At 34.2% G+C, this 24,688-nt stretch overlaps 1 protein-coding gene and 1 non-coding gene across 4 annotated transcripts in view; one reads left to right on the top strand and one right to left on the bottom strand.

The window, feature by feature from the left end:
- LOC106666175 (neurexin-2) overlaps positions 1-24,688 on the bottom strand; it is a 167,239-nt gene that overhangs the window by 116,374 nt on the left and 26,177 nt on the right. The window lies entirely within an intron of this gene.
- Positions 9,636-9,708, top strand: Trnah-aug. The gene has a single exon. It is a non-coding gene; the product is annotated as a tRNA-His (tRNA).

The following is a 24,688-nucleotide window of genomic DNA, read 5'->3' as shown; positions in this document are numbered from 1 at the left end:
ATTTTATTTTACAAAAAGAGGTGTATTTTGTTTTGAGTTTATTAAAGAAAATCAATAAAATATAATTTATTTTATTTTACAAAAAGAGGTGTATTTTGTTTTGAGTTTATTAAAGAAAATCAATAAAATATAATTTATTTTATTTTACAAAAAGAGGTGTATTTTGTTTTGAGTTTATTAAAGAAAATCAATAAAATATAATTTATTTTATTTTACAAAAAGAGGTGTATTTTGTTTTGAGTTATTAAAGAAGATTAATAAAAATATAATTTATTTTATTTTACAAAAAAAAGTGTATGTTGTTTTGAGTTTGTTAAAGAAAATGAATAAAAATATTATTTTGTTTCTGGAAAGAATTTTATATTTTACATTTCCACGGAAAGTTGACAAATATAAAAATAAATAAACAGGATCTGGAGCCCTAACACGCGTGTGCCTCTGACGCAGCACTCGCCGTCCGAGGGCATCTCTCGAGTCAACAACTCAACCCTTAACGCATCTCGAGGGACTTTGGAAGGCGTAGTCTTGGCGTCCTCGCACGCTGTCGCATTCTTGGTCCTATCATCCAAATGTATGCAGACGATGCTTAAGGTGTATGCTTAATCATGTGCGCCAGGAATCTCGGACAGCTTGTGCTTTAGAGAGTGTTTCACGTTCTCAATGCTACACCATTATTTTGTGCCTGGAACCCCCCCCCCTCCAACCAAGGTTGGGAAGGGTCTGTGGAAGTCTCCTAGGAGAACCCGCTGAACAGTCCCTAGATTTGGATTGAGAAAAAGGGATTTTTCCAGATGCGCTTAGCCCAACACCCATCTCACCTGCTCGTTAAATGCTAGATTTCTCAAAATTATGGCTCCGTGAGACTTCTGCGGTATCTCTACATCGAGATCCTCCAACAGGCAACTACTTCGTCGAGCTCCGCGCACGGTAGCGTCAAGGGCTTTGCTAGCTCACCTTTCCAGGATCTACCCGAGGAGCCAACCAAGGGAGAAATATGCCTATGGATAAAAACGGTATTATTTTTAAACAAAATAAATAGATCCTTTTTAAAAACTGTGTTTTAGTATCATTTGACGTTCCTAATTTATTCACAAATATCTCCGTTGAATAATGTACTAAACTCATAAAGCAAAAACTTACCGAGAATTCTATTAACGAATTTGTAAAAAATGATATAATAGACCTCTTAAATATATTCCTACTATCTAATTATTGTAAATTCAATCATAAATTTTACGAAATGAAAGGGTTGCCAATAGGGTCTCCATTATCCCCACTTTGTACTGAAATATTCATGAATAATTTCGAAAAAAATCTTTTCAAATCAAAGAACAAATTAATTAAATCTGTTCATTTCTGGAAACGCTATGTAGACGATATTTTATGCATATGGTCGGGCACATTAGAGGCTCTCAAAGAATTCCTCCAAGTAATTAATTCTCTACACCGAATATAAATTTTACATTGGAAATTCGCAAAGATGGTTGTTTGAACTTTTTAGATCTAAAACTGTCCTTAATAAAAATCCTAATAGAAATAGACGTATATAGAAAACCCACAACTACAGACACTATGATTCCAGCGGATTCTTCCCATCCATGGTCCCAAAAGGCTGCTGGTTTCATTTGGCTCATAGACCGGATGTTAAAACTTCCGCTAACACCTGATAACTATAAAAAAGAATTAAAAAATATTAAAACCTTAGCAAAAAACAACGGGTATCAAGAAATATTTATTGATAGGTTGCTAGTTAAAAGAATTAAAAAAATAACTTTAAACGAATCAAAAATAGGACTCAACCACCCCATCACAAATCAATCATTAGGTTTCCGTTGTTTGCCATACATTGGTGAATTATCGGAAAAAGTTAGTAAAATTTTTAAACAAGAAGGTTTTAGAATAGCTTTTAGAAGTACGGTTCACTTAAAAACATCCTCTCAAAACCTAAAGACAAAGTAGACAACTAGGCAAAAAGCGAGGTTTACCAACTCAATTGTAATGATTGTGATATTAAATATATAGGACAAAGCGGTAGAGAAATAAATACAAGATTAAAAGAAAGCCTAAATCGAGCAAATTTTCGGAATTTAAGGACCATCTAAAAGAAACAAAACATAATTTCAATTCAAATCTAAATACAAGAGTGTTACATAGTTTCAACAAAGGGGGAGAATTAGATTGGTTTGTGAAATTTGAAATTAAAAAATGTAAAATTGAACATGGTAATAAATGCATTAATAATATATTACAGATTTTGATCTACCTCCCATTTTAAATATGTACATAAATCATATCAAACATCCAAATAATTAAGCTAATTATTTTAATTGTTATTATTTTTATAGCAATTTAATAATATTAAGTATTTACTAGTATAATATTTATTTGTGTTATAATTTCCGCGTTTCGCACGTTCAAATTGAGCGCCATTAAAAGAATCAGCTGCTAATTGGAACGTCGCGTTGGCGGAGGTATCAGCAGGTTAACTTTGGCAATTCATGTCGAGAGACGTGGTTGTAGAAGTCCTTCAACCTGATGATGAGCTAAAAGGCTCGAAATCCGGATCGTTGCAAAACAACTTACTGTGAGTAGGAACTATCTTTTCAAAAAAGGATTGAACACCACACTCACTCCATCATTTACCATTTCTATAAAGAAATAGATGGACGGATGGTTATCGTACATACCTCCCCCCCCCCTATAACAAAATGTGATTTCAAATAAAAGAAATCGGTTTCCCAATTTTCGTTAGCGGCCCAGTTTCCTCCGATCTTTGAACGGTTGATACAATCAAACGTAGGAGAGAGAAACAAGTTCCACTCGATCATGTCTTAATTGTATTGGGCAAAAAGTAAAGTGAAAAGTTTATATTTGTTTAAAACTCTGAAGGGCTTCATCCGATTTCCTTTTTCCCCTTTTCCCGTCCATCTTATCACCTGAAGAACTTATTATTGTTTTGAAGGATTATTAACAAAAACTTTACTCCGAATTAATTTTCCCGATTCAAGAAACAGGAGATGATTTATTATTCATTTCCAACCGCTCTCATGTTATCAACTGTCCCTCTTCTTATCTTAATTTATGAAAAAAAAGTGAAACGGCAGTTTAAATAGTTGCCCGACTTTACATCTACATCTATAGTCAGTATCTTGAGAAAATTGCATGTAACAACTTTTGGAACTGTAAGGCTTCTTTAAGTTCCCATCTAAAACGAGTTTTATATTGAAGATACCTTAATGTACTTTTTATGGTGTGGGTATAAAAAATATATTAAACCCAATACAAAATAAAGTTACGAAATAAGTTTAAAAATATAAATTGAACTATGTACTCCTTACTAAGGATATGCCCCCTGGATCATATTAACCATAAACATCGTAAGTTTATACTAACTGAAAATAAAAATAATTAATTCAATTTCGCTCACCGATGTTTTATAGGAAACTTAATCAATTTTTTACTTGTACTAAAAATTACGTAAAAAGTATCGTTTTACCAAAAAATAGTTATATTAATAGGTAATTAATTAGCCTGAAAAATAAATAAATAATTTCATCAATTGATAGTGTAGAAAAGTAATTAGTTGAGAACATAAATCTCTAAATTGTGATATTTCGTATTGACATATATTTGGATAAATATATCAAACATATTTGATATAAAATAAGTTGCATAATCGATTTATTTGTTAATTTATTAATTGGGAGATGGGTATACCGTCAAGGTGAAGTGAAAAGAACACTATTTTAAACCGACGTTTCGAGGATTAGTTTTTCTTTTTCAAGGCTGAAAACGAGATTTTATCGGCTGAAAATTTAAGATTTTTATTTATTTTTTTAGATTACTATATTAATCGAAAGAGGGAGGGAGGGAGAGAGAGAGAGAGAGAGAGAGAGAGAGAGAGAGAGAGAGAGAGAGAGAGATTGAGTGAGTGGCGAGCTGGTCTGACGTGAGTAATCGACAATGCACGGCGCTTCGCTATGTTAAACCTGCACGACCGTACTGTCAAGCTTGTTTTAAACTATTCAAGCGCCTTGATAATAAGAACGTACATTGAAATTTTATTAAATAATATACACACTGTCAGGCACAAAATTCCACCCAATTGATTTTTTTTCGACAAAAGAAAATTATATCCTCAATATGTCCCATTGTTTTAACCAACAAATAATTCTTTACGCTATGTTTTAAATTGGGAATATCAATTAGAGGTAAACACACTTAATCCTTAATCTAACACAAGGATAAAGGATTTTTCAATGTTTACTTTTTACGGAATTGAAAAAGTTTATTCAGTCTCATTTGATTTCTGAATCAATAAACTGTTTAGTTTTCGTCTTTGTTTTCTTAATTTCATTTTTTAAACTAAAAAATCCCACTTAGTGCTGAGGATGTTGCGCGTGGTGTGGCACTTATTGATGATGGATATATATTATGTATGCGGCTATTGCCATCTACGTAATCCTGCGAGACGCCATTACACCTTTTCGAGAAACTGGGTCCTAAGAAGGCTCGGTTCTGCACGCCCTAGGATGGCCGATTTTAAATTTGAGAATTTTGCGAAACCGGCACCTTACTGTTGTTCAAGCGACTCAACAGCTCCAGGAAGTTCAAGGTGTCCAAATTTCTGAACACATTGCTCGTAGAAGATTAAATCAGTATCGTCTGAAGGTTTTTCGCTTCTTAAAAGGAACAGAATTGACCAGGACACCCTAGTTGGACGGCTCCCGTTTGCTCGAGAACAAGCCATTTGTCTTTGGACGATTGGTCTGCTGTACGTTTTACAGTTGAGTGTAGATTGGCTCGACAATGGGCGTAAAAGTATGTGGAGAAGGCGTAATGAGAGATAAGAACCTGTAATTTTTCCCAGAGCCAAATTTTTCATCGTAGCGCAGTAATGGTGTTGGCCGGAATCTCAACCGAGAGTCACAAGTTGGCTGTTGTTAGTAAAGGGAATTTGACGCCCACTCGTTATGTGGATGAAATTTTGGAACATTATGCGTTGCCTATCCTTGATGAAATCCTATTCTAATGCAAGATAATGCTAGTCCACCTGTCGCTCGCATTGTACAAACCTACCTGCAACAGCATAATATCCGAGTCTTAGCCTGGCCAGCCCATTCTCCATTCTTGAACCCCATCGAATATTTATGGGGTAACGTCAAAAGAAAAGATCACGCCCATTAATTTCTGATACACTCCACGATTTTGAAACGACTCTTCTAGAAGTATGAACTAACCTCCAGCAAAGAGACATTTCCAGACTGGTAGAAAGTATGCCGTTTTCGAAATGCAATGCAAGAGGAGAAAATACGTGATAATGAAATGTTAATTAAAAATCTAATTAAAACAAATTTTTCTGTTAGTCTTTTTTTATAGCAATTAACATTTTTTTACTTGTTTAGACAAAAACTCAATTATTAAACGTTCAAAACGTGAAACTTTGATCAATTAATAAAAATATGTACAAATCAAGCTATATTATAAGTGAGTGGAATTTTTTTCCTCAGTGTATAAATATTAAATTTCACTAATATTGAAGTTTATTAAGTGATTGTAGGTCTCATGCTCACGTTATTCTTCTAAATTCTTGTCAACGGTGTTCAAAAACATGAACAGGATGAACCTGTAATTAAGCTCTTGTCTTTTCATTTTCCCTGTACAAATATGCCTAGGGCTTTTTACAAGAGATCGTTTATTTAATCAGTACTGTCGACACATGAAATACCAATATTTGTCGTTATTTTCATGCTTTCCCTTTGTATATAAAAGGACATAAATCGAATGGAAGGTAATATATTTTAAATAGCTTAATAAAAGGATTATAACACGGTTTTCAATTAAAGGTTATTTAATTAGTTATACACAGAGAGGATGCCGAATATGATTTTCAATAGGTATCAAATTAAATTAAACATCGCTGAAAAAAGCTGATGAATTTTAGGTAATGATTGTACATACGAAAAAAAAAGGTATTCGTTGTAATTAATATGAAGTCGGAAATGTTTGCAAATATCAAATGAAATAATCCCTTCAAGCAATTTTATATTTATTAAGCGTTCTACATAGAATTGTTTAATTGTAAAGGAGTTTTCCTGGAATTTAAATTTTCTAGTATCAATTAAAAACCAATTGTTTCAAATTAGTAAGGTTTCCATTTTTTGTTGATTTCCTATCTACTAGGATGTTAGAAATTAGTTCTGTGATATTTATATATTTTAAAATTTTGTAAGAGCGCTAAAACAAGTTTTCAACAACTTGTGTTTACGAATTTGGTATTAGAATATTATAGGATTAGGCTAGTAATTCATTAATTACACCCCGTCAGAACATTATCCACATTCCTCATTATGGTGGAAACCACGAGGGCATTGATGCTAGACGACTGTCGCGAAAGGTAAGGGATGAAGGTGGTTCCAACAACAGAGGGTGTTATGGATGCTTCTGAAGGCCATATTGAGTCTGGGTTTGCTGAAAAGATGGCCCTGTCGTCTGCAGATATGAGGAATACAGCATCAGGATTGATATGAATGTAAGCAGTGTGTTCTGAATAGAGAATGGGACTATGGATGCTTCTTCGCCGAAAACCCGCTTCAGTAGAAGATTAAAAAGATGTTCTTATTTGAAAGAACCTATCGGAAAGATAGGAGTTTATAATGAAGTAATGAGATGTCCTTACGTTATCACAACAAGATCTTGGGCTACATTTGATCATAGGCCTGACATCCTAGAAGGCAACCGAGCAGGATTCCTTCCGCATAAAGGAGGATACCTTGACGTCTACCATCTTGTGGCATTTTTGACACACGATGTCGCCTAACACGTATTGATTGAATGGCTTGACATTGGAGCCTGCAAAGATGGAATATGTTTGTTTCAGGAGCCGTTTTTGGAGGTTTTTATCAAGAAATGGCAGAAACCGATAGCGAGGTAGTAAGATGTTGCTTTTTAAGTTTGATAATTTACATTGGATTGGAAAGTAGGTAGTTCTAAGCAATGAGTGATAGAGTTAAAAGAGAGAGAGAGAGAGAGAGAGAGAGAGAGAGAGAGAGAGAGAGAGAGAGAGAGAGAACCAGTTGAGGGTGAGGCAAGATGGTTTGTTGATTTAGGTTCTATTGGTCAAATCAACACAATTTTAGACTAAAACAGCAAAAAAGTTTCCATACGTAGTCTCGTGTTCTGAAATGGCATCAATCTGGATTGTCGATGAAAACCCACAAAAAACACTAAGTTAGTAGAAAAATAACTGGCACTAGATAGTGTATCAGGAATGGTGCTTGAAGTAGGATACTCATTTATTCTTTTGATTTCACTTTTTCGGGTTGGGTTAAGTAATAGGAGTAGTTAATTTATCTATTAATTTATCCATGGTTTAAATAGTAAGTTGTGTCTCGGGAGTTTATGTTTAAGTTAATGTTTAAAATAGTTAAAGTAATAAACCTTTTAGTAAAGATGAACATTGTTATTTGAATAAGGCTATCGGAGAATTAATTTAAAGATTATATTAAGATACTTATTGTCCATTATTTTTTTTTTTTTTTTTTTTTGACAGGGGCTTCCGACATATTGTCCATTATTATTTACAATATTGAAAACTCTATATGTCCTATATTTAAATGTTTGCTCTAGTACAAGATTTTGCATTTGTGATTTTATTGTATACTTTAATTTTACTATTATAGGTGTTGTGTAAGTAGGTAAAAAGTTAAATGAATGAAATCATATTGAAACAGTTTATAATTTACTTCCCATAGCATTTTGTTAATTGTTTTTCTATAGATACTGAAATGAAAGACAGATTGGCTGGAGAATAGTTTATTTAGTTGCTCTGTAAGAAATGGCAGAAACCGATAGCGCGTTATGACGTAGTAAGATGTTGCATTTTAAGTTTGATAATTTACATTGGATTGGGAAGTAGGTAGTTCTAAGGAATGAGGGATAGAGTTGAGAGAGAGAGAGAGAGAGAGAGAGAGAGAGAGAGAGAGAGAGAGAGAGAGAGAGAGAGAAACAGACAGAGAGAGATCGAGTGAGTAAATGAGTGATGAGTGAGTGAGAGAGAGAGTGTGAGAGGGAGAGGGAGAAAGAGGAAGAGAGAGAGAGAGAGAGAGAAAGAGAGAGAGAGAAAGAGAGAGAGAGAGAGAGAGAGAGTGAGTGAGAGTGAAAGGGATGGTAGGAAAGGTAAGAAAAATCGAAATAATAAAAATATGTGGATCATGAAAAGAAAGATAATAATAAAAGGGGGAAAAGGTCGGTTTATAATTGAAACAGGCAAGAATGTGTCAGAAAAGAAGATTCAGGTGAAAAAAGAAGTAAAGGGATCTACCGATGAATGTATATTTCAGTTTTTCAAAATTCAACGAACCCGATGGCGCAGTGGTTAGGGCATCAAATAGCGGTCCTTAGTTCGAATCACGCCGGCATAGTTCCTGGACGTTTAATTGTGAATAACATGATGAAAATATTGTTAAGTGGTTTGACCCCTCACCCGCGACACTTAACAGGCGTTTAGCTCTTCACTATGACAGGAATTATTTACTTTACGTTTTACAAATTTCTGACGTCTATGCTAATTTATAGCAGTAAACCGTAAATCGTTGGGCCGATATGTCTTAGGGAAATTTGGAATTTTTAGGTTTTGAGTATGGGGTTTACGTTTGATAAATAATCAATGGTTGGGAAGTCTATTTCCATACTACATAGTATATACTAATTCGTTGAAGTCGTGAGGAGCGGTCAAAAATGTGGTTGTTTAGAAAAACACGTGTTTTTTCGGATGTTTTGTCCTTTATTCGGGTCATCTTTAGAGCCTGGATAAATTACAAAACATAAGTTGATTGGCAAAAATACAATTTAAGATGTAAATATAAATTTTGAAGCAAGTATTTCATACGTGCATAAAGTGTGGTGCTATTATTGTGGCGTCATATTGGTTTTGTGTGAAAGTGTTGTGAAAACGTGAATTTGTATTCTGCTGTTTTTATATGATTGCGACGGGGTGGGGAACGCGGTAAATCTGGGAAAATTTCTTTGATCATAGGCGGTTTTATTTAACTCAAAGGAAGTTGAGAATGGGGATTTTCTGGATTGGATTTATGATTCGGCATTCAATATTGGTAAGGAAGTTAATTATTAAGGACGATAACGAAGGAAAGGGAAATATAAAAATAATTCACTATTTTCGTTCCGCTTGACCAATTAATATATTAAATTAATTAAGGTTTTTAGTTGAGATAAAAAAGTCAATGGCAAAAAGAAGGGAAAATTCGAAAGGTGGGGTTGAGAAAGGAAGTTGGTGTCCGAGTGGATTGAGGTCGCGATAGCTCAAGTGGTAGAGCAGCGGCGTATTTAGCCGAAGGTCGTGGGTTCGAATCCCGCTTGAGACACTGACTTTTTTTTATCTTAACCAATACCCTAAATACAGATTAATTAATTGAAAGACATTATTTGGTCAAGCGGACCACGAAACCTAGTGAATTTAATAAGTTAAATGAAGTATATCTTCACTAAAGCTCTCCATGGCCATTTCATTTGTCGCCGAGAATCGAATCCTGATTACACATTTGAAAAATGGCAAAAAGGAGGGAAAATTCAAAAGGTGGGGTTGAGATGGGAAGTTAGTGCCCGAATGGATTGAGGTCACGATAGCTCAAGTGGTAGAGCAGCGGCGTATGAAGCCGAAGATCGTGGGTTCGAATCCCGCTCGTGCTATTGACGTTTTATCTCAACTAAAAACCTTAATTAATTGTAATATACGAATAATGTTTAATAGTTCATTTGCTTTATGACGTTATCGTAACTATAGCTAAATTTGCATGTATCTGTTTTGTAATTCATGTGTTTCTGTTAACGTAAACCATTTCTTAAAAGTTCGTTTGTAATTTTTATTCCGTGTTTAGTATTTGTGTTTTGTCGATATCAAAGTTGCATTGTTTTTCAAAGTAGTGTATGGCCAATGTTGTGGTATTGGCTTTTGGTGTTTTACATTCTTAGAAGAGTTGTTTTTTCGTTTTTCTAGATATTAAGATGTAATTCCAATGTGTGTAGCTGGACAGTTCATACAATTAATTTTATAAATTACATTGGATTTGTAGGCTGTTGGTGTTGGGTCTTTGATTTTGGAAAAAAGCGTGTGTACTGTTTCATGGTTTTTAACAACCATTTTAATGTGTTCTGATGAAACGAAATTTATTTAGTTTGTGTGACAAAGTGTGGATGAATGGAATGGGCATGTATTTTGGTTTGTCTTTTTATGGTAATGTTGATGATGTATTGTGTACTGTGGAGAACGTTGTTTTGTGTAGTGCTGGGTTTTAATTGTTTATCATTCTGTTGATGATGTTTTTACGGTAGTTATTGTTATGCAAGATTTGTTTGTATGTGTGTGGTGGTTAGTGACCGTTAATCGATAATTATTCAAAAATCGTGAGATGCGGTCTGGTGTAATGTAGGTTTCAGAAAAACATTTTCTTTATCGTGCCAATATTTCGATCTTTATTGAGATCATCTTCACGGCTCAAAGTGTTTGTCTTCTGTGTTGTGTGTCTGTGCCATTCTTGCGTGTCGTGTAGAGAGAAACGTAGGCACGATAAAGAAAATGTTTTTCTGAAACCTACATCACACCAGACTGCATCTCACGATTTCTGAATAATTTGTTTGTATGTTTGAATATTTTTTAAGTGAAAAGAATTCCTGACTTAGCGATATCTGTGAAATAATCCTTTAGTCGTTTTTAATGTTGTGTTTAGGGGTGGTGTGATGTATAAGTAAGGTAGTGTTCAATGTTCATTGGTTTTTGTTACCAATTTGTAAATAGTGTGCCATCTGTTTTTCTTGTTACGATTGTGTCTACGAATGGTATGTTGTTTTCTGTTTCGACTTTATATGTGAATTGTAAGCAAGGATGAAATTTGTTAAATGTGTTTTTCTAAACTACCTCATTCTTCACCACTCTTCATGATTTCAACAAATTAAGCACCATCAGGTCACTAAGAAACACTCATAGCATGTAATATTTCTACGGACTATGAAATTCGAACAAAATTTTTCATTGATCGAGTTGATCCACTGTCGTGGCAGTTGAACAATATGCATGGTTAAAAATATATAAAAACGCCCTGAAAAAAAAAGGTTTCTTTGCATATTCTACTGTTTCGACGGATCTTTTAACTATATATTCGTTTTTATACATTTATAATTCACCCGGGCCGAGATTGTTTCCAAATTTATGGTTTACCGTCTACCTCACCCTTCTCCACTCACACAACCTCGTAGGAGTTTGAAACAATAACTTGCTTGAAACTTGAAGTCGCCCAGGGCTCAGCTTGTAAGGAGTAAGATATACTCACGCGGTATTATTGTGCTATTTTTAGACCCAGGGAGTCTATATTAAAAGCCCACATAATAGATAATATCTATATATGCTGGGAACCTTTTAATCTTAAACCGCCCAATTACAGCGGTTAATTAACTCTCTTTCCTTGAATCGATCAAAATTCTCTACTCCAATCTTAATTAATAATAAATAACGTTCATTCGCGATCTTGTTTATTAAAACTATTCATTAGCAATTCGAAGTAGTTATTTTTTTTAACTGCCTACGAAATATAGATAAATTGGGCGACATAAACCAAAATTAAAGATGATGTTGAGGTTATCGATCTGCAACAAGTGATGTTACGAGTTCGATCTTCGGGAGGTCAAATGACGGATGAAATAAAAGAACAAGGAACAGCTTCCGGGTTCAGCCAAGCTTTCGGCGACTTATAACGCGATCCTCAGGGCCTAGATTTATCAAAAAACAATACATATAAATTTTTTTGACAAAGCAATACAACTGTGTAAAAATAAATTTCGAAAATTACAATTAACAAGTAACAAAAATAATTATTAAAAATGAAAAAATATAAGATGAAGCGCGCGCGCACACACACACACACACACACACACACCCACACACACACACACACACACACACACACACACACACACACACNTATATATACGAAAAAAACAAGTCATTGGAAAGCAAAATTACAGTTAAGCATAATAATTACATTAATAAAATGATATTACACAGCGAAAAGTCCAAAAAAGAAACGACAGATCCAACTATTGTACTTATGCTTACATTACTATTTTACATAAAACTTTATTCAGGTACTGGTTTTTGTGATCACAAACTGGTTAACATTAAAAATTAAATTAAACCCGAAAATAACGGTTGAAACATTATACGCTTAAAATATGTACGTGGGATTAAAACCCAGGACGACCCCCCCCCCGTCATCACCAGTTGACGATTACAATTAACAAAGGTTAAATATCCTAACGGTTATCTAAAGGCTCAATGTGGCGCACTCTATCATTCTCTCTTTCTTTACGATTTTTATAAATGTCAATTAACCCCGCATATGACGTGATGGAGCGTAAACTGTCAGTTTGCAGATTGCAGGTACTAGGAGTTGCATGGATGTGGACTTTTTCGTAAATCTTCTCTCAAAACCAGTTTCTCGACCAAGAACCTCTGGAGAATCCAGTTGAAAAAAAATGGCCACTTTCAACGGTATGCGTTGACAAACCCGTCGTTAACTTTTTATGCACACAACCTAATCTGTGTTGGTTCAATCTGACTGACAACTTTTGTTTCGTTTGTCTAACATATTTTAATCTTCATCTTTTATCTATCAACACCTTACTCAACATGTGCGGTCTTAACCTATATGATGTATTTAAATTCATTTTTCTTGGGGATGTAGGTATTCTAATGAATATTTGTATATTTTTCATTTTTATTAATTATTTTTGTTACTTGTTAATTGTAATTTTCGAAATTTATTTTTAAACAATTGCATTGCTTTGTCAAAATTATATGTATTGTTTTTTAATAAATCTAGGCCATGAAGATGGCGTTATAGTTCGACGAAAGCTCGGCTGAACCCGGAAGCTGTTCGTTTTTCTTTTCTTTTATTCATCATATGACCTCCCAAAGATCAAACTCGTAACATAAACCAAATATATTCTTCTTGGTAATAAGTAGAAATTACAAAGTTTTTATTACTTTTTTTAAACGCGTAACTCATATTAATTTATTCAAAGAAACGCGAAACTAAACCAAAGGCGACAACGTTTAATGGAAAGAGTCAACGAACTTATGTATTTCAGGTCACAATTTATTCACTACATCAGAAGTGAGCACGAAACCACAGTAACCAACATGTATCTTCCTTTACGAATCATTTATTTATCGACCTTTTTAATATTTTATCTATCAAAAAGCTTGCAAAGCTAACATTACAGAACTCTAGCTGAGACGTTGAGGTTGTAAAAACGAAACAAAATATGTTTTAATGAAAAATAAACTGTCTGGTGCTTTGTTTAGGAATAATTTCTGTACGAATAAATTTATGTGAGCTTCTAATCCACGTTAATTGGACTTATTTGATCATTTTACTTTTAACATATTTAATTTATTTATCTATAAATTATAAAACGTATTTGTCTAACTTCTTCTAATGTGAGTTTTACAAAAAACATATATTTTATTAAATCACTTAACTAAAGTTTATATTTATTTGGAGATGGTAAGATGCGGTCTGGTCTGAAATAGTTTTTAGAAAAACATTTTCTTTATCGTGCCAGCGTTTCGATCTTTATTGAGATCACCTTCAGGGCCTGGGATTTATAAACATTGTTTCAATTTTACAAATGTAGGATGTGAAAAAAATATGAATTTATACAATGCTAAAATTTTTAGAACGTTGGCACGATAAAGAAAATGTTTATCTAAAACCACATCTCGCCAAAACGCATCTCACGAACTTCAAATAATCATTAACTAAGCTATTTCACTGAACACGACATATTTATAATATTTGTTATTCAAAAAATCTATCCGAGGGACCAAGCCTGTGAATATGTCTTGAATGTAATGAATGTTTGCTTGATGTGGCTAACATAATTAAAGTGCTCCACATAGGAAGCCTGTAGGAATACAACTTAATGCTATAATTGTGCATATTGTCCGAAAACATCACTGAATAACTTACGATGATTTTTTCCGTCTTGTCTCTCATCTATATTTCTTTCCTTTTTTTTTTTTAAGGGGGGTTCTTCACCAAAAATGTAACCAAAATGTCTTTCTTGATCTCAGTCTGATATTTAATAATAATGGGGGGGGTGTCGATGGCTACAACGGTTTAGCGTTGACACGGCGCTCATCACTGTAAGGTAAAGGTCCCGGATTCGAACCCGACATATTTAAAAATGGGCTTTTTTTCAAAAACACCGGCACCCCGAGAGCTTATATAACCTCTGCTGTTGCGAACCCTCGTTTAAAAAAGAAAAAAAATTGAAAATCGCAAAGACTACTAGTTTAACTTAACTTGTTACATATATTAAGGTTAAAGGATGCATACATTGTAAGATGTAGAAAAAAGCAGCTGTTCGGAGAATAGAAAGTTAATTAATAGCGTGTTAGATAAAGATATTAAGAATAATAAAAAAAGGAACAACAGTTTGATATGCAGAATGTTTAGATTGTTGATTTGTAGACAGGAAAAAAATTTGTAATTTTGTCGTCACGGGTCCCTATGCTAGTTGGTCTGTCTAACGCGTTCCAACATTTCGCCATCTTCAGTGTTGAGTCTGTGTGATTTTCATGAATACTTTTTATAAGGCCGTGAATAGTTGGTCTATTTATCTATCTATCTATCTCCTGATTTTTAATACTGCATAAATTTTGAACCATCATGTTTTTGCAAATTTTACTCTCTAGAACTTTTGTTTCGAGGAATTTTTAAAAAACATGAACAGGGAAGCGACAATTCTTACTTTGACCTTTTGGCAAAACAAAAAATAAATAAATAAAATAAAGGGGATGTTTCTGGTTTTGTGTTTTTACCGGCAAATTTCGAGGATCTTCTTAAAAAAGGCAATACCTTCTGAACTCTTGATCTAACAACAAATTGAAACATCACGATAAAAATAGACTAAATTTCCTTTAAAAATAAATTCTCTTCCATCGTCTTGTTTATTGTATGTGTAACTGAATTAACGTATATATTTATTTAATTAAATAACAATTAAGATAATAGAAAAAATTCAATTTCACAAAAAATTGTGTCTAGATGAAAATGTGCATATTTTCCGAAAAATTCACTTATGATGATTTATTCCGTCATGTCTATCATCTATATCTCTTTTCTTTTCCCTTTTCCTCTTCTTTCGATATATTCTATTATCTATATATTTATTTAGTTATTCCACAGAAAATATTATCAATTCATTTTATTCCAGTATTGATTTCGTTGTAATACTTCACCCCTCTGTAATTTTTTTATAAAAATATATAACTAAAACATTAAAATGTTTAACATTTAATTCTTGAACCATATGCAATTGAGTAAATGTCAATGTGACGGTCAGTACGGACAAACAGTTACTTTTTAAAATTCACCATGCAATCTCAAACGTTCTTTCTGCTACGTTTTCTGTCGTATACAAGTATTTTTAATTTTTTATATCCTGCTTTTTCGTAATATATTAATATATTGCAATATCGTGCCTTTATTTTATTTGTACCTTTTTGTAAATTGTTACTGTTATATTTTATACATATTTATACTGTGGGATGTTTTAGAAGGGACAAACCAACTGTTAATTTCTCTTCTTATCTGTAAGTTCTATTTATTTTTTTAAACAGTAGCTATGATATTGTTAATATTGTCTAAGGTAGTGAAAACATTCTCCCATTATAAACATTTTTCATGCATGCATAAAATTACAACTTGTAACGCCTCAATAAAAATAAAATTAATTACTAAAAGGGATAAGCAAAGAACAAATAAGTGATCCTCTGAAAATTGTGAGAACAAAACCATCCTAATTAATGTTATTTACAAACATTTGACCAATATTTAGCTATATTTGTTTTTCTTTAATCGTGCACAGTAAAATTAGTTAATTGGTCAAATCAGGACGGACAGTAAGATGTGTTGCCCGCTGAATGGTCGTGGGATATATATATGGAGGTTATTAATGATTATATAAGACTAACACCAGTGGGAGGTAATTAAACAAAGATTTTTTTTATGAAAATGGAGGTAAGATGAGCTGATAGATCTGACAACTGGTTTAACACATAAGTATAATTAAGATTTAAATGTAACGATGAACTAGATTATCGACCTGCTGGATACAAAAAGTCTTTTCAGAGGATCTTCGGAAGAGGTCAAAACAGAAAAAACTTCCTTACGGTTTTCGCCGAGCTTTCGACAGTTTTATACTGTCATCTTCAGGGCCTGTTTTATTATCATATAAACAAACAATTAAAACATGAAAAAACAATAATTACAACAATAATTGGATATCTTACTTTAAAACCTTAATAGGAAATTAAACAACATGGAGTTTTGGGCACAGAAGTACATTATGTTTTTTTCGGCTCAGCATCTAAATATTGATTTAAATGGAATACATTAACAATTAAAAATTATAGCTAAAATTACAGTAAAAATAAAGTTAAAAAACGTGGCCGAGAAAGGTTACCTCATATAAGTCTAAAAAACCAATAAAATCCACCTTTTTTTAGTTTTTCAGGTACAAATGATCACAGTACGTTTCCCAAAAATATATATACATATACAATTAACTTATTTTAAAATTTAAATAACAATAAAGTAGGATCACAGATCAAATCAATAAAAACCGCTAAAAACAATCTCTACGACGAGGGGAAACAAAGGCTACGGGAAACAATAGTTTTTTCTCCTACTTAACATAAAATCCGCCACTAGGGCGATGTTCTACTTTCCCTCCTTTGCTTAGAAATTCTGTATTCATTTAGGAGACCTGCAAAGACCAAAATGGATCCCAACCTATCAGTTTGTAGATTGCAAGTATATGGGGTGACACTGATATAAACTTTCTCGGTCAATAATCTCCTTTCCAAGTTCGACTCCCCTGCCAAAATTTTCGGGGAGTCGAACTTGAAAAAGTGATTATTGTTTAACGCATGGGTAGCAAGTCCAGATATCTTCTTTTTATTGTCGCAATCCAACCTGTGTTGGTTCAACCGTGCAGACAATTTTTGCTTTGTTTGACCTACATAGTTGACATTGCATTCCCCACACGATACCTGATAGACCATATTGCAAAGTGATCCGATTGGTTCTTTAGTTTTCAGATTTGCATGTAATACATTTAGGTTGTTATTATATTTATAGGCAATGCCTACATCCCCAATCTTATGTCTGAAGAGTCTTTTTAATTTTTGAGACACTTCAGGTATGTATGTGATAGACTTGAAAAAAGTAGGCTTTGCCACCCCATTATTTACCATTTCGATTTGTTGTACTATCGCACTTTGGTTTGGAAAATCATTTTCAACATTTATATTCGTCATTTCGACATTGCCATTACTTATATTAATTTGATTATGCCTGAATTCAGTAATTGTGCCCAAAACACCATGTTGTTTAATTTCCTATTAAGGTATTAAAGTAAGATATCCAATTATTGTTGTAATTATTGTTTTATTCATGTTTTAATTGTTTGTTCATATGATAATAAAACAGGCCCTGAAGATGATAGTATAAAACTGTCGAAAGCTCGGCGAAAACCGTAAGGAAGTTTTCTCTATTTTGACCTCTTCCGAAGATCCTCTGAAAAGACTTCTCATAATTAAGATTGTTCTAATAGGCCAAACACAATATTTCAAAGGTTAAAAAATATTTTTTGTTGTTTTGAGAAAGTTAAGCATTTTCGATAATGCTAAATGTTTCAGTCAACACGGATTGCGGTATCTCGCTGTGATGAATAATGAACATTGGACATAATCTGACAGAATGTCAAGAAAGTTTTGTTATTGCGTCAAACATAATTAAATCGTTAAGAAGGGAATTTCGACTAATTTTTCTAAGGCCCGAATGCCTTAATACTACCAATATATTTGACGTTTGACGTATTTAATTGGCAAATTGTACAAAATATCAAAATTAAAAATTCCTAATATGGTTATACCCTAGTTTAATCAAATTCCTCAATTTTGCAAATACTTTGGAAGTTGTGGACTTAATGTCTTGTACTTTAATCCTTTCTAAGCCAAGGAGTAAACAGGTAATCCTTAACTAACAACAGTTAGGTAAACCGTGTAATTAGCAATTCGAATTAGTACATTATTATGTTTAATTATTTAGCTTTATTATGGATGAGCTGAGATTTGATGGTTTTTAAAATATCAAATTTGAAGAGTATACTATAACTCTCTCTCTCTCTCTCTCTCTCTCTCTCTCTCTCTTTCTCTATATCTCTCTTTCTTTCGTTCTCTCTCTTTCTTTCTCTCTCTCTCTCTCTCTCTCTCTCTCTCTTTCTCACTCTCTCTCTCTCTCTCTCCTATTTTTCCTTTGTCTATCTTTCTTTTCTTGATTCTCTATATCTCACTCTTTTTTGTCTTTTTCCCCTTTATCTTTTTATTTGTATGTGCATTCATTTCACCTTCCTTTTTACTGTATCCGCCAATCCCTCTTTCACATTTGTTCTTAACTGTTTCTTTCTATCCCTCTCACTCTTTCTTCTCGTATTCTCTCCCAGTACCTTGTTGTCTCACTCCCTCTCTCTCTTTCTCTATCTCTCTCTTTCTTTCGTCCTCTCTCTTTGTTTCTCTCTCTCTCTCCCTCACTCTCTCTCTCTCTTTCTTTCTTTCTTTCTTTCTTTTTTTCTCTCTCTCCCATTTTTCCTTGGTCTATCTTCCTTTTCTTGATTCTCTATATCTCACTCTTTCTTGCTTCTTCCTCTTTATCTTTTTATTTGTATGTGTATGCATTTCACCTTTCTTTTTACTGTATCCGCCAATCCCTCTTTCACCTTTATTCTTGACTGTTTCTTTCTATCCCACTCACTCTTTCTTCTCGCATTCTCTCCCACTATCTTGTTGTCTCACTCCCTCACTCTCTTTCTTTTTCTCTCTCTTAATTTTAATCTTAATGTTAAAAAGCTTAAATCAGCGAAATTTCTTAAATAAACTATATTCATATATTATTTATTTTTTTCTTTCGCTCTATCACTCACTTTCTCTCTCAGCCTCTTTATTTCTTTTTCTTCTATTTCTATCTAATTCTCTCTAATAAACATTTCTAGATGGTTGATTGTGTTCTTACGATTTTAAATAATATTTATGATGAGTTATTATCATTGAGAGCGGAGGGCTTAACTAATATTCTAATTGTATATTCTAGACGTTTCATTCACACTGATAATTTTGCCTTGCACATAAGTTTTGTTTAGTTTTATTTACATTATTTTTTATGTTTATATATTTTCTTTATATGTTTTAAATTAGAAAATGATTTAATATATTTAACAAAATTGTCGATCATGGTGGAATAAAAATTATTTTAAAAAACACATTCATACTCACGTTGCCAATTAACATTGTTCTCTAGTACAACTACGTAGAGAAGAATTACAATTAATTAAGGTTTTTAGTTGAGATAAAAATTCAACGATACGAGCGGGTTTCGAACCCACGATCTTCGGCTAGATACGCCGCTGCTCTACCACTTGAGCTATCGTCACCTCGATCCACTCGGAGACTAACTTCCCATCTCAACCCCACCTTTTGAATTTTCCCTCCTTCTTGCCATTTTTCAGTACAGAAGAATATTAATAACATTTAAACAAAAATTAAATATTGTATTTCTAAAAAAGATTCCAATGGGTAAGGTCGTAAACAGTATACTTGTAACGTAAAAACCTCCAGAGTTTTCTTACAATACAAAGAAGAAATTTATTCAACAACTCAACCCAAAAATAAATTACACGACCTACCGGTTTGTATTAAACTCCTATGTATAAAGGCAGTGACGGAATTTATTCACTTTCCCATTCCACTTTTTTTCCCTCTCTCTTTTAATAAATGGTCGCATATATAGTCGCTAAGAGGTTATGCTAAGAAGATGGCGACTGCAGTACATTGATGTATTAGAGGATGGTGACAGTTCCGCCTATTCAACAAAACCTGACGTGCTTATAATAAAGAAAAAAGAGGTCCGCCCTCCTTCCATTGATCAACCCGCCCTATATTTTCTAGAACCTCTGCATAGTCTCAAGTATGTTGTTAAACAAACAAAAAAATTACCACTAAGACGGATGAAAAACAACTAACAATTTCAGTCTTCCATCTTATTTTTCAATGTTTTTTTTTTCTTGATTACAGAGAAAATTTGCGCACTAACGAAAAATCAGTTGACTGTTTGGTTCATATTGCAATATTCGGTATGTCATGTCAATATTCTCTCTGTTTAATTAAAGTCGGGAAACGAGAAAGATCTCTCGTTTTGCGAGCGGATACATCAAGGAAAAGGTAGTAAATTTTAAATTATTCTCGTAGCTAGAATAATTATAAATAAAGGTAAAATGTAATTATTTATTTCTATGGGCTGTTTTCTTTCCGAGGCTTATCTTTCGTTGTCATTACAAATTGTAGTCATGGTTTTGTGTGATGGCCGTTTTCGATAAGTTACGAATTTGAATTCTTCAATTTTTTTCTCAAATTCTTAGTGAAATTATCATTTTACCATGTTTGTTATTTTTATACTACTTCGGAAGTTTCAGATGTACAGTTATACCTAGATATTGCCATATTTTTTTAAACATATTTCCTCGTGGGAGTAAATAAATTTCTTATATTCATTTTTTCTATTGAATATAACTATGAAAATCTATAAATCTACTTACTTAAATATATAAATTTTTTGCGTATTTACAAAATATATTACTATTGGGTTTTTTTAATATATTGAACACACTGCAAAAAAATGATTTATGGATGAAAAAATAGCCAAATTTGGAAATCCATACTTTTGCAGGTTTTTACATCACAGACCTAAGCTAGGCCTCATCTTTTAAAGAATTTTACGCTGAACAAGATGGTTTATCTAAATATTTTCCAAACTTATCATTGATGAGTTAGTTCAAAAATTCGGGAACATGATCATTTTTGCACTGCATACGAAAACTTCCAATTGAGCTGGGGAACCTGGGAACCAGGAAATCTCCTCGAACAGCGCCCTACAGCAATCGAAAGGAAATTTTAATAAGCTTTCAGCCCGTCTTCCACTTTGCGCAATTTCTCAACCATTTCCGAGTTATTCGGGATTTTTGAGCAACAATCGTAGTTTTTTACGTGCAAATGGATAAAAACCGATCACTGTCTCTCCCGATTTTGCCATACATAAACCTATAGTTTCAATACGTTATTCGAAGCCAAACTGCTACAACACCTGTGTGTGAAATGGGAAGTAAAAGTTGAATTTCCTTGATGAGGTAAATAAGTGGCTATCGACATCAAGAGCATTCCGCATGCCAAAAGGTCAAAGTAAGAATTGTCGCTTCTCTGTTCACTTTTTTTAAAAAGTCCTCGAAACGAAAGTTGTAGAGAGTAAAATTTGCAAAAACAGGACGTTGAAAAATTTATAGTCTTAAAAATCAGGAGATAGAGATAGATATAGATAGATAGATAGACAGATAGATAGATGGAGAGCGAGAGATAGAGAGAGAGAGAGAGAGATCAGTTTTTTTCCATGAACACGTAAAAAGACACGTTTTTTGCTCAAACATCGGAAACCAAAGGGTTAAATATACAACAAGTTTGGCAATTTCTAAGAATTATATATAATTCTGTATATATAATTAACGATTTATATATACTTACGGTCAGATCAATGATGAATTAATAATTTCCCTTATAAGAAAAAAATGAAATTTTTATCAGGCAATATTTTATAATTGATAACGAAAAGGATAATAGTTATACCAGGTAATGTATTTGCTTAAAACGCATTTTATATTTTTCATTTTTAAACAGTTTAACAGTTGATTCATCCTGTAAACTGCGGGGTGATAAACGGAATCATAAACCGGTTCGATCAGATTTGGTTTGCCTATCCACGTCGGTTGATCTACCAGATGCGTTTTGCCATGTAACGAGCATCTCTTTGATTCTGTCAAATTCCGTTTTATCTGTAGAAAGATATTTTTGACAAGACGAACACAAAGACCGACCGGGAGAATAAAAGCGAAACTTAACGAACCAAACAAGGATAATGCCGAAGCGTGCACCCAACTATTCACGGCCTTGTAAATGTGACCTGTATTCATGAAAATCACACAGACCCAACACTGAAGATGGAGAAAAGTTGGAACGCGTTAGACAGACAACCTAGGATAGGCAGACCCGTGACGACAAAATTACAGATTTTGTTCCTGTCTACAAATCGACAATCTAAACATTCTGCATTTCAAGTTGTTCCTTTTTTTATTATTCTTATTATCTTTATCTAACAGCGCTATTAATTAACTTTCTATTCTCCGGACAGCTGCTTTTTTCTACATTTTACAATGTATGCATCCTTTAACCTTAATATATGTAACAAGTTAAGTTAAACTAGTAGTCTTTGCGATTTTCAAATTTTTTTCTTTTTTAAACGAGGGTTCGCAACATTAGGGTCCCGCATACTCGGTCATCCTAAAAAGGACTCTGAGAATCTTCGGCCTTATCGGACGTTTTGATTCTTAAGATAAGAGCTGACGCACCTCCCCATACGACAGGATTGTGTTACTGCCGCAGCATTGGTGTAGAGGCAGCTCAGCCCCGAAGGGCCAAGACAACCTCGCTCCCGCTTGTCCATTCCAAGTGGTCGGGCCTGCATTAAGCATCAGACCGTATGCCGCGCGCAAAGGGACTAAGACCTAAGCCGAAATACATCAGCCTGGTCTCTCGCGCACTCCCTAGATAAAGAAGGCCACTCTATCTCCCAGAGTATTGGGGCTCCTCTAGCGTCGAATCTTCCGGATCCGCTACGGCCGCGGTTTCGTTTCAAGTGGAATTTCTAACCACACCCTAGAAGAGCACCGCCTACGGTAAATCCTCCCATCGAGGTCAGCCTACACCTGCCATGCGCATTCGAGGGACGCCATAGGCTTACGCCTTGGTGGTCCGATGCTTCGCTGTTCCACAAGGTAACAACGACGGTTATAAGCACAGCTGTGCAAAGCATACTCGAGTAGGAGCAATTGATTCACTACCCGCTCCCAATCGCTACTACTCACGCATTCGAGGAACTATCCAGCATAATCAGCGCGTCCTCAACGCCTATACGCTGCCGAACGATCCGCCGTATTCCGTGAGGCCGGGTGTATAACGGTGGTCATACGTAAGTTCCCCGCGAAGGTCACAGGCGGACGACAGCCTTTTCTCTAAGTTCCCGCCAGGGGCGTCACCACAAGCCACAACGAATCCATTCCCCAATGTAACAAGGGCTGAATTTGAAACTTTTGTTACCCCGTGGTACAGATAGTCATGCACCCTCCTCCGTCATTGCAGACAGGATCTGGTACACTGGCCCTCGTGTGCCTCTGATAAGGCACCCGCCGCCCATGCCGACAAGAGTACAGCTCGTGCTTCAGAGAGGTTGCCAGCCCTCTAGGCTACACCTTTATTTTGCGCCTGGACCCCCCCCCTTGTGTCCAAGGGTTGGGAAGGGGTAACAGGTTAGAATGAAGGAACCTGGATTGAGAAAGGGTCGTGGATGAGGACTCGAGGTGAGCCGTTTCGGGGTCTCAAACCTCAACTACACTATACCACAGGGTTCGCAACAGAAGAGGTTATATGACCCCTTGGGATGCCGGTGTTTTGAAAAAAAAAAGTTTGTAAGCTTGTAGGGTTGATTGCAGGGCCGCTGGATTCGAACCCGGGACCTTTACCTTACAATGATGAGCGCCGTGTCAACGCCTAAACCGTTGCAGCTACCGACGCCCCCCAACATTTTTGTTGTTGTAAGATTTATCCCGAATGCTTTGACTTATTTAAAAAACACTTACACATGTTTATAAAACTTTATTATGTTATCTGGCTCTTTTTTCCATAAATATAGTTGACTTTAGTTATTCAGATATCGTGAGATGCGGTCGGGTGTGATGTAGGTTTTAGAAAAACATTTTCTTTATCGTGTCAATGTTTCGATGTTTATTGAGATCATCTTCAGGGGCTGGGATTTACAAACATTGTTTACATTTAACAAATACATGTAGGATGTGGAAAAAGGAGAATTTATACAATGCAAAATATATTTTTTATATTCAATCGACGTATTTCTACTCACTTAAAGTGTTTGTCTTCTGTGTAATTGTGCCATCCTTGCGTTTCGTGTCGAGAGTGCCAGTGAGATTTTGCTGTTTTATGTTTATATATGTTTGTTTTTGAAGGGGTGGGGAAGGAAGTCGGTATATAAAAGACATTTTTGTATAAGGCGTCGGCTTCTTTGGCACTGAAGTTGATCTCAATAAAAGATCGAAACGTTGGCACGATAAAGAAAATGTTTTTCTGAAACCTACATCACCGCATCTCACGATATCTGAATAACTATCGATTAACGGTCACTAATCTTTACACAGAGTTGACTTTGATGTTGTTGCCTCAGATTTTTCTGATTATATTTTGCCATCTCAGTGTGTCCTTCTGATTTTATTAAGCCAATGTGTTAGGAGATGTTAGTTAAAGGCTTCAAAAATTATTATCTATATTTTTTTTTTTTTAACTTTGCTGTATAACTTTAAGGCCAATAAGGTTTTTTTTTTCCAATTTCACGTTATTCAATTATTCACAAATTCTCACATTAAATCAATATAATTT

The sequence above is a fragment of the Cimex lectularius genome, unplaced genomic scaffold, assembly GCF_000648675.2.
Source record: "Cimex lectularius strain Harlan isolate CLEC.00 unplaced genomic scaffold, Clec_2.1 scaffold162, whole genome shotgun sequence".
NCBI lineage: Eukaryota > Metazoa > Arthropoda > Insecta > Hemiptera > Cimicidae > Cimex > Cimex lectularius.
This window is presented reverse-complemented; position numbering and strand designations above follow the sequence as displayed.